The 17549-nt window shown below is 42.5% G+C and overlaps 1 protein-coding gene and 1 long non-coding RNA gene across 2 annotated transcripts in view; one reads left to right on the forward strand and one right to left on the reverse strand.

The window, feature by feature from the left end:
* KCNE2 (potassium voltage-gated channel subfamily E regulatory subunit 2) overlaps nt 1–17549 on the forward strand; it is a 91851-nt gene that overhangs the window by 41264 nt on the left and 33038 nt on the right. The gene's annotated exons all lie outside the window — the stretch shown is intronic.
* On the reverse strand, nt 893–4973 carry LOC121064124. The gene is made up of 3 exons (XR_005816346.1): nt 4897–4973; nt 1482–1543; nt 893–1288 (listed from the first exon to the last, which is right to left on the reverse strand). It is a non-coding gene; the product is annotated as an uncharacterized LOC121064124 (long non-coding RNA).

The following is a 17549-nucleotide window of genomic DNA, read 5'->3' on the forward strand; positions in this document are numbered from 1 at the left end:
CCTGATTAATTTAATGTATTGTCTTGGGTGAGTGTTGATTTACTTGCTGAATTCAAGATCAATTTTAATGAAGCTCTTAGTGCGTGCTGGTTTGGGGACACAGGGTGCCATATTGTTGGTTTGTCTAGATTGCTCACTGTTTTGTTAGACTTCAATAAGAAAAATTCTGGCATAGTGACAGCTTCCCACTTCCCTACAATTGAGTAGACAACAACAGAGCTTAAACAGACAACAAACTTTATTAAACTCACATGTACATACATAACTAGTACAAACTTTGGAGCAAGCAATTCTGACCTATGGGCCAATACAAACAAAAAGTATATTCTTTTTTAACTCCCAAACCAGGTGCAATCTGGGAAACAGCAACTGCAGCTGAAGTGCCAGGCTGTAAATTAAAAGGGAAAATAAAGTGCAGACATCACCGAGGATATTAATACCTGCTCTGTTCTTTGCCATTGCTGTCTCCCTCCACCCTTTCTCTTTTCCCACATCTGGGGCAGGTCATAAAAGTCTTCCTGGGAGAAGGATGGGGCAGCAGGTTAGAGTGCTGGGAAGCTCCTTGTGGAGCTCCAAATAAAAAGGGCATGGAGCTGGGATGCTGCTGGACTTCAGTGTGCAGCTAGCCTTGGTTCTTCAAGGTGCTGAGGCTTGCCCAGGCACTATGAACCTGCTGTGGAAATGCTTAAACCTGGAGGGCTTGCAATGGCATTGCAACCACAACTACCTCTATTGATGCAGCTGAAAGTCTGGCGTCTGTTTTTCTCCTCTTCAGCAGGATATGCTGTGCCCCCTGGATCAGCTGCTGCATGTTTGGAAGAACATCCTGCTTCGACAGAGCAGCAGAAGTTAACTAGGACTTTGGAGCTGGTAGTGGTTATGCTGGGAGCAGACCAAGGGGAATATTTGCTTTCCAATTCCAAACAGAGGAAACTACAAGTGGATCCAGCTTGCAGGGAGTGTGGTGTGGGAGGACGCGCAGAGACGTGGGAACAGGGAGACTCAGGAATGCTGGTGGAGTACTTTTCCACCCTTGAAATGCGTGGCCATGGTTAGCTGTGGTTAGCAGTGAGGCAAATCGCGTCTCCATTCCCAGGACTGGAGAGCACCTGTGAGCTGCCCTCACCTTGGGAAATGGCACTTGGACCTTTCAGGGTAGACAAGTGGGTGGTGCTGGCAAGAACGTAAGCACCAGTTCTTTCTTATTCTTTAGAGAAGACACACACTAACTTGTCATGCTCTCTTTAATTTGATCTTGTACGACAAACAAGTCCAACTGTTTAATGTCCTGTGCACAAAAAGGAGAAAGCAATTATTATGTTATTTGAGAGGAAAAAGCCATTTTCTTGCTTCTGTAAGCAAAACATGAATTGGCACTTATGGGGTCCAAAGGACCACAGAATTTTCTACAGTATCAGCTTCCAGAATGCCGATGTTTCTTTTCCAGAGAGATTTAACAGTAGGACGAGACAAAAGGATACGCAGCAGGCCTGAAAAGTTCCTCCTCTCCTGAGTAGTCTCTGTCAAGGCAATGGGTAAATGCCTACAGAAGAGGACCACACTGGAGTTCTGTTGGTAGGTGAACAGCAATGCTTGCCAAACAAGGCACCCCATTCAATCTGTTTTCAATGATTTAATACTGAGCTAGAAAATGTGAATCCAGGCAGGAACTTGGCATTTAAATTATCCACTTAGGATGACTGAGCTTTTTTTTTTTTTTTTAAATACAATTTAAAAAATGATAATCCTGAGGGATGTGAAAGGAGTTAGGGCATGGAGATGACGTGAAAACAGAGTCCTTTCATATGCTGCTTGACATTTCAGTAATTCTTCAAGCAGCATTTTTGATTTCTTTTTAAATGTAGAGTATTCTTAGCCAAGTTTGCTGCAGGAGAAGACTGAAGTTTGATCTTTTCAACATACATGGTCTTGGTGTACAGATAACTCTTTCCTGTATGTTTGTGCTACTGCATGAGTACACGTATACAGAGTACACATATACTCACCTGGCATCAAGCCTAGGAGATACTAGCATTAGAAATGTTACAGATGACACAGTAACTAAGACATTTGGCTAAGTCATGCACTCACATGATCTTGAATGAAAGGGATGTGTATAGATATAAAACTAAAGTCTGATATACATTGGATATATTCATACTATAGGATATATACATAGCTTATATAAAATTAAAAGTAAGTGCACTTAGAAGTGTTTATAGTAATAACCTGCTTCATGGTTAACAGGATCAGAAAGAAATTGGTGCAAATCTTATTGTTAATCAGTAGCACTAGGAAATAATAATTAAAGTAATGAATATATATAAATAGCAGAAAGCTGATTTAGGATTAAGGGGATCAACCTGGGCCTCAGGAGGTCTGTCTTCATTTCCCTGTACTTTTAAGACTCTTCCCGTTTGACTGCTGATTGTATCACTTCAGTATTTGGGTGTCTGACTGATGGTAAAATCCACGGCAGGTAGTGTCATTTGCGGGTGCTGCCAGGGGGCATGGGAGTGAAGAGTGTTGAAGTGTTTCCCCAGAACTGTGGGCTGAGATAACTACAGGGCATTCAGCCTAGAGAAGTTGATGTTCCTGATCTTCAGGCACCTAAATCTATTCCTCTGGTTCTGGTAACAAGAGAGCCAGCACTCCACCACTGTCTGACCATTGTACATGCACCAGGGTGCTGTGCCTCTCTCCTATGCTGTGGCTCAGGGCAGCTCAGCTCCTCAGCCAAAGCCAAAGCTCCTCAATAGGAGTCCCAGTTTCAGTACTCCAAAGGGCTGTCATACATCTGCTATTATTTGTGCTTTGTTTTTCCAACCTGGATATGCCCCCTTTCTATTCCCATCTGAAAACGCGGATTTGGCAGGTTTTGAGTTTTCCTGAGAGCTTCCAGCTGCTTGGTTGTCAGCCTTGACAGCCAAAAGGTGCTACGCTGTTTTGTATGATCATAAGATAGATCAGCACAAGAGCTCCTTGTGTTATTAGTTAAAATCGTGTTTTTGTTTTGTTTTTCCTCCTGCACTGACTCCTTGGAAGATGTGTGGCGTATCTCTATCACTTCAGGGTGCACTGCATGGATCTACTGCTTACGTCTCGCATGTAAGTGCTAAGTTCAGCACTCCCTGCTGTTAAGCACAGAGTGGGTGATGAGGCCTCTCTGCCTCACGTTGACAGTTCCATGACAGCTCTGGGACCATGTTCAAAGCACACAGCACAGAAAACATCTAGGGTGGGGGTGCAGATGTCCTGCTCATGTTTTGCTCGGTTGCTTGGGCCCAGGCACTTAGCTCTGTTCCTCTGAGTCTCAGTTAATTTGCTTTCAAGACCACCTCCCAGAGCCATCTAATTGTCCCCAGGCTCTCTGTGAGGAGCCTGTATGCCCAGGCACTGGAGTCTCAGCATGGGGGAGCCCACAAGCTGTCAGGGCCTCTCAGAGCTAGATGTGACCACAGGGAGTGGCAAAATGCCAGGGTTTTGCCATATGAACAGCACACACACACTGTGCTGAGTGTCCCAAGTGATCAAGGATGAACATGCCCCCATCCTTGGCTTTCTCCTTTCCTCCACACTGGAGTGCCCTTTTATCTGGGAGGCTATAGCTTCAAGTAGCCCACCCAAAGGTCCCACCAGTGAGCTGGGTGGTCAGAGCCACTTGCAAGAGTCATTGTCTGGTTCTGATCACATGTTTTAACTCCAAGTCTATTCTTCTTCCTCTTATCTGAGCACAGTCCCCTGGCTGTGCAGTTTGTGTCACATATAAATTTAGAGAAAATAAATAATTTGCTTTGTTGAAAAGCAATCCACAGTATACTCATTGCCTCTTCCTCTTTCAATCTGCACTTGCTCACAGTGCCCCCCTGGCCCCTCATTGCTTTCTGCTCCCTCAGCATGAGCATGCATCTTCATTTTTATCAGTGTTTAGGACCCACTGATAAGTCTCTCACCAGTGCACCGTCAATGCACTGGAGGAGAGCAAAAGAGTCATAATTCAGGGCCATGATGCAGCAGTGTACTGGGAGGGGATGCTCAGATCGCTGTGGCGTGCCAGCAAGCTGCTGGCAGCTGTGCACCATCTACCAAAAGCAAGTAGCCCTGCTGGCATTCAGCTGTGCTGCCAGTGCTTTAGCACTAGGATATTGTCTCGAAATGGTGGTTTGCAGGCTTCCGTCACAGGAAGGTATCAGCTGCACTGCAGGCATTTGCCACTTGAAACAGGATGGCAGTCTCAGGTACGCTGGTGCCCCAGCTTTATGCTAACGTTGCTGTGTTGTTGTCAGCCATTGGATGTGGCTGATGGGAGCTTTTGTGAGAAATTACACCTGTGGGGTATCATCTAGTAACTCAGTTACTGTTGTCTGAGGAAAGCAGTTTGAATTGAAGTTTCAGGAGGACTTGACAGTGAACCGAAAACAAGAGACTTGAACACCTGGCAATTAACTCTGACAAAGTCATTGAATTGGTGGTTTTCAGCATTTTGTTGGTCAGAGTAAAATTACCTCCCACCTAAAATACCTTTTCAGGTGATGAAAGTAGTGAGAGGCTTGACTGGAATTTGGATTGGGCCCTTAGAAAAGACAACACTCACAGTAGCTCTCTGCCCTTAGATTCAGCTTCCCAACCTACTCACCTCTCTGTTTTTTATACAAGACTTATGTTACCTCATGCATGGCAGCCTGGATAGATGTGGCTCAGCTGTTTCCCATCATGTGACCCAGTCACACCTCAGCCATTGCTAACTGGGAAAACTCAGCTTGTTTAGCTCCCATGGACACCTGCCTTGAATGCTATCCATGTGAGCCTGAAACATCAGTGGGGTTTGTTTAATAGGGGAACAAGAACAGGGATAGACAAAAGTATTTTTTACCCCCTGTTTGTAAATGCACATACCCTGGCGAGTGTGAAACTGGCCTGGGGTGGATTGGCTCCTCTTTGTCTCTGTCCTCACCCACGTCTCCTACCTGCCCCTGACTCCTATAGAAAATCCTCTTTGTTGACATGCCAACCATTGTTTCCTAGCACACTTACCCTACAAATCTCTGCTAAGTGTATATTGTTGTCTCTCCAAGAAGGCATGAGTCCGGCAGCGTGCAGTTATGGGGATTGCATATGTGCGCAGCAACTCATTACCCATGTCTTTTTTCAAAGAATTTTCAACTTAATCTTTGGTTGCCTCATCTGAAGGAAAGGTCAAAGGAAGGTGCAGACAAAATGAAAAGTATGTAAAAGGTGGAGTGGCTTTTTGCTGCACGGAGGAATCTTCTGTGCCCTGCTTGTTGTGTAAAGCCTGTCAGAAGGAGGGGGGAATAAATAAAAGAATTTTCTTCTCAGCATGTGCTGGGACCCAGCACTACACATAAACGCATTGTTAGTTGAAATCAGTGTTTTGGTTTCTCCCTTCCTTTGTGAGATGCTGTAGAGGAAGCAGATTAAAGATTGCCAGCTTTCTGGCAAAATATACTGGTGGCATCATAATGACTTCATTATGGTCTCTAAATGAGCTAACAGACTAATAATGTGTTCAGGAAAAAATACACATTATGAACATGCACACAGGTGTAGGGTTAACCCTTTCTTTGGTGCCCCTTGCTTCGAATCCAGCATAAACCACAATTCTGTGCTCTACTAGCTGGGCAGTAAAAGATTTAATTCAACAGCTGCGTGCCAACTAATTGCAGCTGTATTTTCTTCTGAGTTCATCTACAATGCAAAGAACATGGCAGCTGTTTGTTTGTTTGCTTGCTTGCCTGGTGGTGGCTGGGAATGCTGCTGCTAGGTGATAATGCCAGCAGAGTGGTGAGTAGGCTCTGTGAGGCCCTGCAACTCAAATCTTTTATTTAAAAGGCTTACAGAGGTTGCTTATATCACATAGCCCTGTTTTGTTTATGCCTTATTGCTGTACTGATGCATAAAACGTTTCCACTGGAGGTAATGGAGAACAGGCAGTAGGCCAGATCCTTCTGCCCCAAATAATTCTCTGCCTGTGTTGCTGATCCTTAGATATAAGGAAGAAATTCTTTACTTGGGGGTGTTGAGGCACTGGCACAGGTTGCCCAGAGAAACTGTGGATGCCCCATCCCTGGAGGTGTTCAAGGCCAGGCTGGATGCGGCTTTGGGCAACCTGGTCTGGTGGGAGGTGTCCCTGCCCATGGCAGGGGGGTGGAACTGGGTGGTCTTTAAGGTCCCTTCCAACCCAAACCATTCTGTGATTCTGCATCTCCTCATGAATGGCTCTGAGCCACCTCACCTTTGGCATCACTGGGCCCAGACTCTTAATGTCCTCATCACAACTCCTAGAGGCCTCCTAGCCACCTTATCTCTGCCTTCATCACTTTCAGCCTCTACTCATCTGTTGCTTAAGTCTCTACTTTTTTTTTTTTCCAGATTAAGTAAAAGTCTTCCAGAGTTTCTTTGCCAGACATGTTTAGCTCTCACATATTTGCTCTTGAGGTTTTCTGTGTGTAGTAATATGGATATTGTGGTTTCAGAATTAGCCCATGGAAGTACAGGATGCACAGGATGTTCTGCACATGCTTGACAAAGCCAATGTTTTCAGAACATGTGGGACTTTTACTGTGTGTGAAGACAAGCTATTAAACAGTTGTTCAGGCATCTCCAATATGGGTCAGAAAAATGGGGTCTACCTGGCAGATACGTGTCCTGCACAAGGTACTGATCAGGTACCTTTGCTGTACAGTGGAGTGTGCCCATATAGTGAGGGTATCTGTGATATGCAAAAGTCTGTCAGCTTTGCTATCCAGGTCTCACTGCATCTTCCAGAGGCCCAGAAATCCAGACAAACATAGGAAGTTCTAAAAATGTCCTAAAATAGGAAGAATTTCTAGGTGGAAGAAGGGCATTCAGGCATAGAGAGGTTCAGGAAAATGTGAACAAAGCCATCTTTAATGTGAACAATCCTTAATGTACAGACATTGCTATCCTATGCCATGAATTTTTGAACTTCTGTATCCTGCTTTCTGATGAGTTTGAATCCAAAGGCTGACTTTGGTATTTAGGAAGATGCAGTATCTGATGGAAGCTCTTAGGCCATTGGATCACATATATGGCCTCTTTCTTTCGCATGTGAGGTTTAATAAAAGGTGAATTCATACTGCAGACAGTGGATGGTGTGGTCAAGGCAAATGATCTTCTAGGGTCTCAGTCTTCTGCCTGCCCTCTATTTGCATGAACAGTGTAGGAATTTTCTATCTTTGAGATGGCTGTTTGCCTGCCAGTTGTGGCTGAATGTAGTCATTGGTTGAAAAAATTATGAAAGGAGGACAAGAGATGGACACTTACACATGGATAATATGACCATACTGGAATTTTTTCGTGAGGCCAGTATCTGCTAGTCCATTTCCCACTATTCCACCTCACAAAGTGCTGCAACACCCTTTTTCTGGCCTTACACTAAATGTCAACGTGCCTAATAACTTTCTGTCAACAAAAAATATAGGGAATATTGTGTTCAGTGTGTTGATCCTATCTGTTCAACCCATACATTGAGCCTTACTCCCTACTACATGTAATATACTTATCCACACTGTTCTGATAGAGAGTTGTCTTTCTCTCTTATTCTTGTGGCATCATGTTTGGTAATGTCATCTTTCATCTGTCTTGTTGTCTAATGGCAATGTTAGAGCTTTAATCAGTGCTCTTTCTGCTTTCTCACATAGTGCTTCTCTAGTGGAAGAGTGTCCCAGGAAAACCTGTGAAGTCACTTCATTATTCCCTTTCAGATTCTCCTCCCTGGCCTTCTGCAACCGAAGCTTGGCTGCGACAATAGCAGTATGCTATGCTCACATTGGTGAGCAGGTTGAAGACACCTCCTTTGAAGAGATAGACTGCAGAGCCCAGGAGTCTAATTGGTGTGGTTCAGAATGGATGAAACTTCATATATATCAGGAACAGTACTTTGGTCTTTTTATCAGTCAAAGCCGTGTCAAAGCCCTCTGCAATTATAAATTTCAGTAAGATAGTCTGTGAGCCTCTGATTTACCATGCTCTGTGCTGTCCTTGCCAAAACTGATGACTATATGCAGATGTATGTGTAAGAAAAGACGTCTGGGATTGGTTTATAAACAGTATATAACGAGCAGTTCTTCTGTAAAACAAGCTATTGTTTATGTATGACTGCATCACCACTGCATCTTATTTTTAGGGTTTCTGTAAGAAGTGGGCAGTTGCCTTCAGCAAGCACATAAGGAGCTTGGCTGTTTGGTGAAAAATGGAAAACAGATAGAGAAGTTTTTTGATTGAGGGCAAAATATAAGCTATGAGTGGCCATTATCCGTATCTTCTACTCCTCTGAGTCTGCAAGAAAGCAGACGCAGGAGTAATAAAAGCTGTTGAGCTGGCATGAGTGATTCTTTAGACAGTGTTCTGTTTAAGCCTTCACTCCTTTCAAGCTATTTTCTTGCTTTTAAACTGCTTTTTAATATATGTAGCTTAGGAGCTCTTTGTAACAGGCAGAAAACCCTGGCTGCACACAGGTGCCATTCTTGAGCAACGTCACCTTAGAAGAGGCATATATGGATTTTCTTTGGTGACACAGGGGGATTCTTTTGTAGGAACTCTGTTTATTAAAACAGATAGTGTGCATAAAAAGCAGAGAGTCATTTTCTGCTCTCATTGAACATATTCAGTCCAGGATTTGCAGATGGATTCAGGTATCCGGCAACTTTAGGTCTCCGGGAAAGTGGTGGCCTGTGTGCTTTGTTAATCACTAAAATGACTGGGAGTGAGCCTGAACATAAGAAACCTGTAGCCTGGCCTGATTTTACTGGAGTAGCCCAAACACATAGCAGATGGAGGTCTGGCCATGAAGACTCAATCCATAGCCATTGATCTTTCTTTTTTTTTTCCTCTGTACTGTCAGGTCTTGAAGAAGCTGGTGATCAGCTCTTGTTCTCAGTTCTTGACTGCAACATGGTTGCGCTGTAGACTTAACGGCTCACATCTTCCTTCTTTTCTAATATTTTTCTCTGGAATGTAAAGGAAAAAGTATAGCACACAATGCATCAGCTTCCTGTTCCAATACTGTGAATGTTTTATGGAGACAAGCCAGCTTTGTTCCCAGCAGCATGTTTGCGTGGGATTTGGATGCAGAGTGTTCCTATAGGGACAATGAACATGTCACCTGGAAGAGCAGCTGGTTTGCATACGATCTCAGCTACTGAGCTGTTTGGTGCCAGGAGTGAACACTGTGGCACTCATCAAAATGCCTTTCGTTCATGCTAGCATAAAGCTTAGCAGCAGTTGAGTTTGCATGGTCTCACCACCTTTCTGTTTGTCTGCTCTAAAGGTGAAATCTGTCACCAGCATGGAGAACATATTCATCAGTGAACGTTTATTGATAGGAAAACAATTGAAGGAACTGAGCACTTTCCAAAAACAATAAACGGGCTTTAAGGAAGGTATATTTGATGTCTAAAATTCTTCTTGTTACTGTGTAACACCCCTTGTGAGGATACAACACCCTGTACAAATATGTAGGAGTTAGTGAGAACAAGACTGTTCATGTAGGAGAAAACAAAAATTTTCTTGTAACAAGATATAATGCAATCCTAACTCCTTTGATGGTGATGGAAAACTTCCACTAATTCTGGATGAGCTTTGGATGGTGCCTATAGCAAGTGCAAGAAAGCATTACAGGGAATCCAGGTTCTATCAATGGAATCATCTATTTTCTCTCCAAAAATTATTTGGAAGTGGTATTCATTTTGGGAAAGGCGTTTTGTGGGTTTAACACCAATGGGCATTAGCTGGAAATTATTTCATCCTTGTTGGACTACTGTAGAAATGAAAACTATTATTCATACAGATGTGGATAGCACAGGTATTTAAACACAATTACATGCTTACGCTGAGATGAAAAATTGAAGTAACCTGAATTAATACTGTGAAGGTTAAGGTGATGGTATGAAGGAAAGTGAGAAAGGGGAAAGGAGACCTAGATGTATTAAAGGGGATATATGTAATAAGGTGTGGTTAAAAGAGGAAACAAAGACCCCAGGGAAACCTAGCAGAGGAATGATGAGAAAGCTGGTGAGGGGGACTCTTGGAAAAGATTGGAAGGGAAAGAGAAACTGAAACATGATTTGGAGAATGTAGGACATCTGTGACAGTTTCCTGCTGATTATACACTGTTAAAAATGGCAAGTCACTAGCTGCTTTCTGTGTTTGATATTTAGAGGAGATTCTGCATTTTGTCTCTCAACATTCTTTTTCTGCCTCCCTTGGACTGGCATAACTCTGTAATAGAGTCACAAGACATAGTTTAAAAAAAAAAAAAAAAAAAAAAAACAAAGACTGAGGGCTTTTTGTTGGTTTTGCTGTTTTGTTTTTTTTTTTTTTCTTTTTTCCAGAAAGAGCCTAGCATTGACCTAAGGCTGTTCCCAATGAAGTCAGTGGTAAAGTTCTCACTGACATTTCATTAGAGAACAGTTGTAGTGTCACGGAGGCTTTTTGAAAATACTGCCCTCTGCATGCCAAACAAATCAAGAACAAACAATACAAAACAGATCCTGCAAATGAATTAGTTTCTGTCCTCTTTTTTGGGCCAGAAGTGACAGGAAGTGTGTGCAACCAAGTGAAGACTCTGAAAGTGATGGGGTATGGAGGTGTGCAGTGGATGTATTTTAGGATCTCAGGGGGAATTCCTTCCAGCAGAGGTGAAAAACAGTCAAATTCTGAGTTACAAGGGGCTGTCATGCCATGTGTGGTTGATACGTGCATCTTTCAGGTTTGTTTGTCCCTGTCTTCTAATTAGGGTAGAGCTGTTCAGATCACCCTAGGGTAACCTCTTTCACCTTCTGCTTTTGGTGCTTTAGAAATCCATAACTCACTAGGTACCAGGAAACATTTTTTTCATAGTAATTTTGTTTGTGTTGTGAGAAGCAAAGTCTGTGAGATCTTGCATCCTTTAGTAGGTCAGCTGATATTTTGATAGATTTCATTACCTCATTTACAGCAGTGTTGTCAAGCATTTTCTGACAGTGGACACTGACAATTTTTTTAACAGAGGTGAAACATAGCATAAGCATACTGACAGCTGTTCTCAGTCACTTTTCCCAGATCCCTTGTAAGCAGTTCAAATGCTGCTATCGACCTGTAGACCAGATGGCCGGCACTAATTCAGAGTCTCTTTTAAGGCTTTTACCCTTCCTTTGGGTAAAAGCACAATGAAAGAGACAGCCACCGTCGCAGAAAAATGGCAAGTTAAACAGGGAAGACATTAGGAAACATAGGTACAAAGAGGGGATGGACTTTGAACCCCTTTACTTTCTAATGATTTCTTGATTTGTAATTTTTAAAACTAATTTACAAAGAAGAGTGCCACTAGTTTCTATTAGTGTTCCAGTCCACCTCTATCATTATTTGCCTCTAGAAAAAGGATGAGGCCCATCTGTGGGCCTCACTAAAGCTCTCACTTTATCAAAAGCTTTCTTGTATGCAAAAGCTTTTTCTATATGCAAGGCATCTGTGTGCTGATTCAAGTTCTTTGGTGGATAACCCTAGCTTCCTCCTTCCAGAATTGTTGGGGTAAATACTTGGAAATATTTGAAGCAACGCCACAACAGTATGTCTGTAGTTCAATGACTTGTAAATTGTGCCACATCTAAAAACTGTCATCAGGCAAGAATGCAGTCTAACACGTCTGAATGTAAATTGGTCACTATAAATATACTCTGAGTGGGGTCTTGGTTACCCTATTTGTGTAAATATGTACCTATCTCACATTAGTGTTGGTGAGAAGTCATTAATTTATGCTGATAGAACACTCTGAAGGTCTGAAACATTGTGCATGCCTCGTATTACTATTATAAGCGGTCAGATCATTAAGATTTGGTAAATTAGCTGGCTTTGAAAAGACATGGAAATGCTATGTATCCTGTTTTTAAGTGTTCTGCCCTGTCCCAGGTGCAAAATCCAGCACTTGTTAAATTTCACGTTGGTGATTGCCCAGCCCTCTAGTCTGTCAAGATCTCTCTGGTAGGCCTCTGCTCTTGAGGGAGTCAACAGCTCCTCCTAATTTAGTATCATCTGCAAACTTAGTATACATTTGAGTCCTGTATCCAGGTCATTTATGAAAGCATTGAAGAGCACTGGCCCTAAAAATGGAGCCCTGCAGAACCCCACTAGTGACTGGCTACCATTTAATATAACACTTTGAGCTCAAACTGTCTACCAATTGTTCACCCACTGTATCATGTATTTATCTAGCTGCATGCTGGACATTTTGTCCAGAAGGATACTTGTTTCTTTAAGGCCTAATTCAAGAGTTTTTATGTGGTAAGATGAAAGGTATTTGTCCTGGAACAGTTGTAAGGATTTCAGCTCAAACAGCAAGACATGCTGCTCTCTTCCACTATCCTGCTTCCCCCCCACCCCATATATTTCTATTACAGTGTGATTTTCTCATGGCTTGGTCCAGGAGTCTGTTAATCTCCAAAACGACAAATTTTGTAGTTCAAATACTTAGGACTGAAGTGACCATGATGCCAATGCCTTCTTTTGTTTTACTTCACATTTTCTTACACGGTACCGTTGTTTCCTTTTCTTGCTGTCTTCTGCACCTTCTGTCTTCTACTTAGACCCAGGGCTTGTCAGCCTCAAGGTGCTCTGCTAGGCTGGGAAGTTCTTCCCCAGATTACACTTCAGCTAAGGTCGGCAGCTGCCTCCTCCTATAAAGTCAAGATGCCACCTGTTAGCCGAGTGACGGTAACTTCTTTCCATGAGAGGCCAGAGGGTGTTGCTGGCTGAGCTCAGGGTTTGCTGGGAGCCATGTGTTTGAGTGCTGTCTTTTCACCTAAGAACCAGCAACTTCCCATTTACAGCAGCCTAGTGAATCCAGAAAGTCCCCCTACCAGCTGTGGTAATCCTCCTGCAGCTTTCTCCCTGATGTTGCATACCCCTCTTTTTTCAGACATGAGGCTCCCCAGTTGTTTCGCCAGGAGCCAGATGTTTCAGATCACCCCAGAAATGGATACCTTGTTTAAGATCTACCAGGACCCTACTGTGGGATTCCTTTGGCTAAACTCTGGGGACCAGAGATCAGGCACTTAGAGAGGAAAAAAATATATCCATCCATTTTTGAGAGGGAGGTGTCTGTTTTGGAGGGTAGGGTGTGCTGGCTTCATTTCCCCTTGAAGTCTTCAGGTTAGTGCTTGCACAGGGTGAGAGGCTTGAGATGAGATCTCATCCACAGTTGTTCATTCTACAGTTCTATTAAAAAAAAAAATAACATGGGGGAATTTTCTAGATTCCGTCCAATCCATAATAACTTTTGAAAAGTTAATTTGCTGCAGCTGCTTTATAACTTCTCCTAAGGCCGCAACTCAACATGATTACACAACCGCAGTAACTTTTATGGCTGAGTGGAAACACTATCCTGGTTTTGTTGTTCTACAAAAGCCAATATTTGGTTTAAAGATTCCCTTGGATTTTTAATCCACTTTGCTAGGAAATCTCACTCACCACCACTATTTTGAGAAAATTCACCTGCTTTTGTACTTGCTTCTTACCACATATTCACCAGGTCTAATGCATGTTGGAAAAAATGATTGCCCTCCATCCTCCAGGGGAAGTTTCTAAATGTGAAATACGTCATATTGTTATCTTCTGTTAGGCTGTACTGTGCAGGTCTTAATAGGGATTCAGCTTAGGTACTCTGTTCCTTCTTCCTGATAACCCCCTTCTGTGTGAGAACAGAGTGTTGAACACAACATCCAGCTGGCCCCTGGGTATGCTAATAAAAGTTCTCCTTCTCCAATCATCCAGCTTTGCCTAAGGAGTCTGTCAGCAAAAATAAAAAGGATATTTCTATTTAAATACCATACAGTGTCTGCACATTGAAAATATTTTTACCGTGGTAGCATACATGCCACTGCCAATAAGGGTGTATTGTTGTTATAAGTTGGCTGTTAAAATTCAGCCAAGACTAAAAATTGCCATAGCAAGACCCAGCCTAGAAGGTATTTGTTTATTTTGACAGGTTATTTAAAACAGGGAATGAAAAATAATTAGTGGTTTTGGACTTCTACCTTGCATTTTTCTGTTTAAAAAGGTCTTAGATTATATTTGCTGGTGATTGAATCCTAACAGAAGGCTTATCTCTTGGGGAGTTGTGGGACTGAAAACCTAGCAGGCGAGTTCTGGGGTTCCTTTTTTAGGAAAAAGCCTCTGGTTAATTTTCAGGGTGAGAACAACTGCTAGACCTTTCTGCTCAGCAAGTGTTGAGTTTTTCACCACTGAAAACACAAGAAGGATATTCAATGACGGTTGAAAATCAAGTATAATTACAGAGGCATAATAAACATCAGTAGGAACAATCATTTTTGTATTTCTCTGTTTGGATAAGGGATTAGAGCATTTCCACCTACTACACACTGAGTCTCTGCAAGGCCTGAAGCAATAGAAGTGTGCTCCTGGGTCCTCTTCATTCGTAGGTGGAAAGTTATTGGCTCAGAGAGATCAGTCCCCATGTGATCAGCCTTATAAACTGAAGACAGGTACCTAAATTTATGCATAGATAATTGGCCTGACAGCCAGGGTACACAGTACTCTCCCCAAAATTCGGCAGGATGCTTGACTAGCTGTATAACATGGCCATATAGGTGTTGAACCAGAGACATATATGTCAAAGATTTTTAAGAAGTGGTTGCTGAAAATAAGGGTCCTAAATCTATACTTAGACAAACAAACAAACACCTGATTTTCAAGCTGCTGAGCACCCAGTGGCTTGGCCACAGGTTTGAATATTTTGGCTTACGTGACTTGTCCAAAGCCACACAGGAAATCTGCTGCAATTCCAGGAATAGAGCAAAGATCCTGTGCTTTAACCGCAAGTTGGCTATGTTTTATTTGTCAGCAGTCATTCCCACAAGGAGACGAAACCAGGGATCTCACTGCTTCTCAAGTCAGCAGGGTTACCTACTAGTAATGAAGCTAGAAGATGTTCCTTGTTCTCTGAGCACTGAGTTATGCAGAGGACCCTGGAGCAGCAGCTGGGTGCTTTGAAGAGTCTGTCTCCTTTAGGACACACAGGATTAGACATCAGGGCTAAAGGAAAGCGTGTCCACATCTTCTTCATCTGCATTTCAGGCTGCTGCATGGGTAGTAACTGTGCAGATTGGAAGCACTGTTGTAGTTGTGGAGGGGAATGCTAGGGCATGCCCTTTGGTTTCTTTAACGAGCTGTTTCTGGGCTATCCAGCAGGAGAGAAGCTCCACTGCACACAGCTGATATTTTTTCTACTGCCAGCCATGTGAAGGTGGGCAGTCTAAGGCTACTTGTGCCAGCTCTGACCGTGAGGACATCAGTCATGTCCTCTGCCTGACATTGCTCATATGGCCACAGGGCCAGCATCAGCTTCTGTGTGGCTCTGGCTCTGAACCTGCTCTTGCCCCCTGCCCACATGTTTGCATGCACGTGGCTGCAGGGGTGGACTTTTGACTCTCTAAAGCAGAAGAGTTTGAAGGTCAGTGGCCCGAGCTGGAGCCCAGGTTCTTCTTTCAGTGGGCTGCATGCAGGAATGACGAAGCACGCCACAGGCCAGGTGTCCAACAGGCAGCACAAGTGTGGTTTCTCCAAGAAGTACATGTAGTGTGGACGAGAAGTGTGCTTTAAGCTAGCTCTTAAGCCCACCAGTGCAATGCAGGGATGATCTTATGATGTTTTTAGGTGATCTCTGCTTAAACATAACTTCCATCATGCTACCAGGTTGATGATATCAAGCATATTGAAACCAATTGAATCCTAAGACCAGGCTTAAACTGATAGAACTAGTTGTTCATTGATGCTGTATTGTTTTAGGCTATCAGGGATCAAACTTTTATTTTGTTTGTTTTTATGAAAGAACCAATTGTTGTCTCTCGAATTGCATTTAACTACACTTCCCATAACCACCAGAATGGATTTGAAAATCTGTTACTGCACATTGCAGTTTGTGTCTATTATCTTAAATTATTTTATATGGAGATGTTGTGCAGGTAAGAATGGTATAGGAAAAAGGCATTGAGCCATGGCTTCTATAAAGAAAATGTTGAGACTCTCTTCAGGGTATATGCATTTGATATCGTATAATGCTAGACAGTGGTTTCCAAATGACATCTTATGTAACTCCTGAGTCAAGTAAGATAACAAAAAGGTCTGTGTTGCAGTCAAATTACCATAACTAAAAAATTTCTGAACATATACTTATATACTTATTGCTAAACCAGTAAGGACAATTACAAATTACAAAGTAGAAAATGTTTGAACATTCATTACCATATTTCTTATATCAAGGCAAACCACACATTCCTCTTAAACATGTGCCAAATGTGAGGCTTTAAGCAAAATGGTTCTTGAGTTATCCAAGTACAAGGAGCATCCGAGTGATTTTCTTAATTGTTCTGATTGTTTGGTTCTATCTGAACAGATTTTCTTCTCTCTTAAAAAGAAATACATTGAACTCTGGACAGACAAAACACAGAAAATTTCAGGCTACTCAGTAATATGAAGAGGGGCAGGGGAATTGCAAGTGACAAGTGGGTTATATTGGAAATCACATCTTGGTTTCAACAATAGGACTGATATCTTGATACTTGCATTTAAGAAATGTGGATTTCCACATACTAAGCATCTTTCATGAATTACTGCAGATCTGACAAATTTGAGTTATTGTGCTCCCCCTGGGAGATTTTTAAAGCCAGTTGTAACAACAGATTATATGAAACAGCTGGCCAAACAGAATGAGGAACCAGTTCATTGGCATTTGATGAATTAATAAAAACAGGCACAATACAAATTTCAGCAATAGCTAGCAATTCTCCAGGAGAATAGGAACCAAAAAGAAAAAAACAGAAATCAAATTACAGCAGCTGTTTGGCCAACAGGTAGGGGATAGCAATCTTTTCATGGCTAAGGTTTAGTTCTTGCAGTTTATGCAGATGATAACAAGAGTACAGTGCTTAAATAAGTTTACGACTGTTCTTTTGTAGAAAAGCCAGTGAAAGAGACAAAGGTTGTACATCAGATTGTCTGCTAATGCAGGGACAGAGAAGAACAGCCTTGGGTGTCCTGTGGGGAATGAGTGGCCTTAGGGACAGCAATCCTTTCGCTGTTGATTTTACATTCCAGTGGCAAGAGGAGGGCTTTCAGAATCAATCTGTATGACTATCTGAAGAAATGGGGAGAGGTGTTTCACAACACCAATAGCACTGAACTTTATGGTGCTCATGTTTTCTGTAGAGGATCATATGGAAGTTCCCGTGCAGGATGCTATCTTAACCTGAGAAAACACATGAAAGTGAAACATCAAGAGAAGGAGCTGAACAAGCAATTGATGAAGTGAATAGTAATGAATTATCAGGGCTAGATGGCTTTTACCCTGGAGTGCAAAGGGAAAACAAGTGGAAACAGTTGAAACGGTGCTTACAGTGTGCTCTCTGTCACCACCACACCTGGTAGAATAAAGAGCCATGGTGCGTGGGGATAATGGAAATTTCTGAAAAGCTTTTGATGAGGCCACTCACCATACACTGTTAAAAAACAAAAAA

The sequence above is a fragment of the Cygnus olor genome, chromosome 1 (assembly GCF_009769625.2).
Source record: "Cygnus olor isolate bCygOlo1 chromosome 1, bCygOlo1.pri.v2, whole genome shotgun sequence".
NCBI lineage: Eukaryota > Metazoa > Chordata > Aves > Anseriformes > Anatidae > Cygnus > Cygnus olor.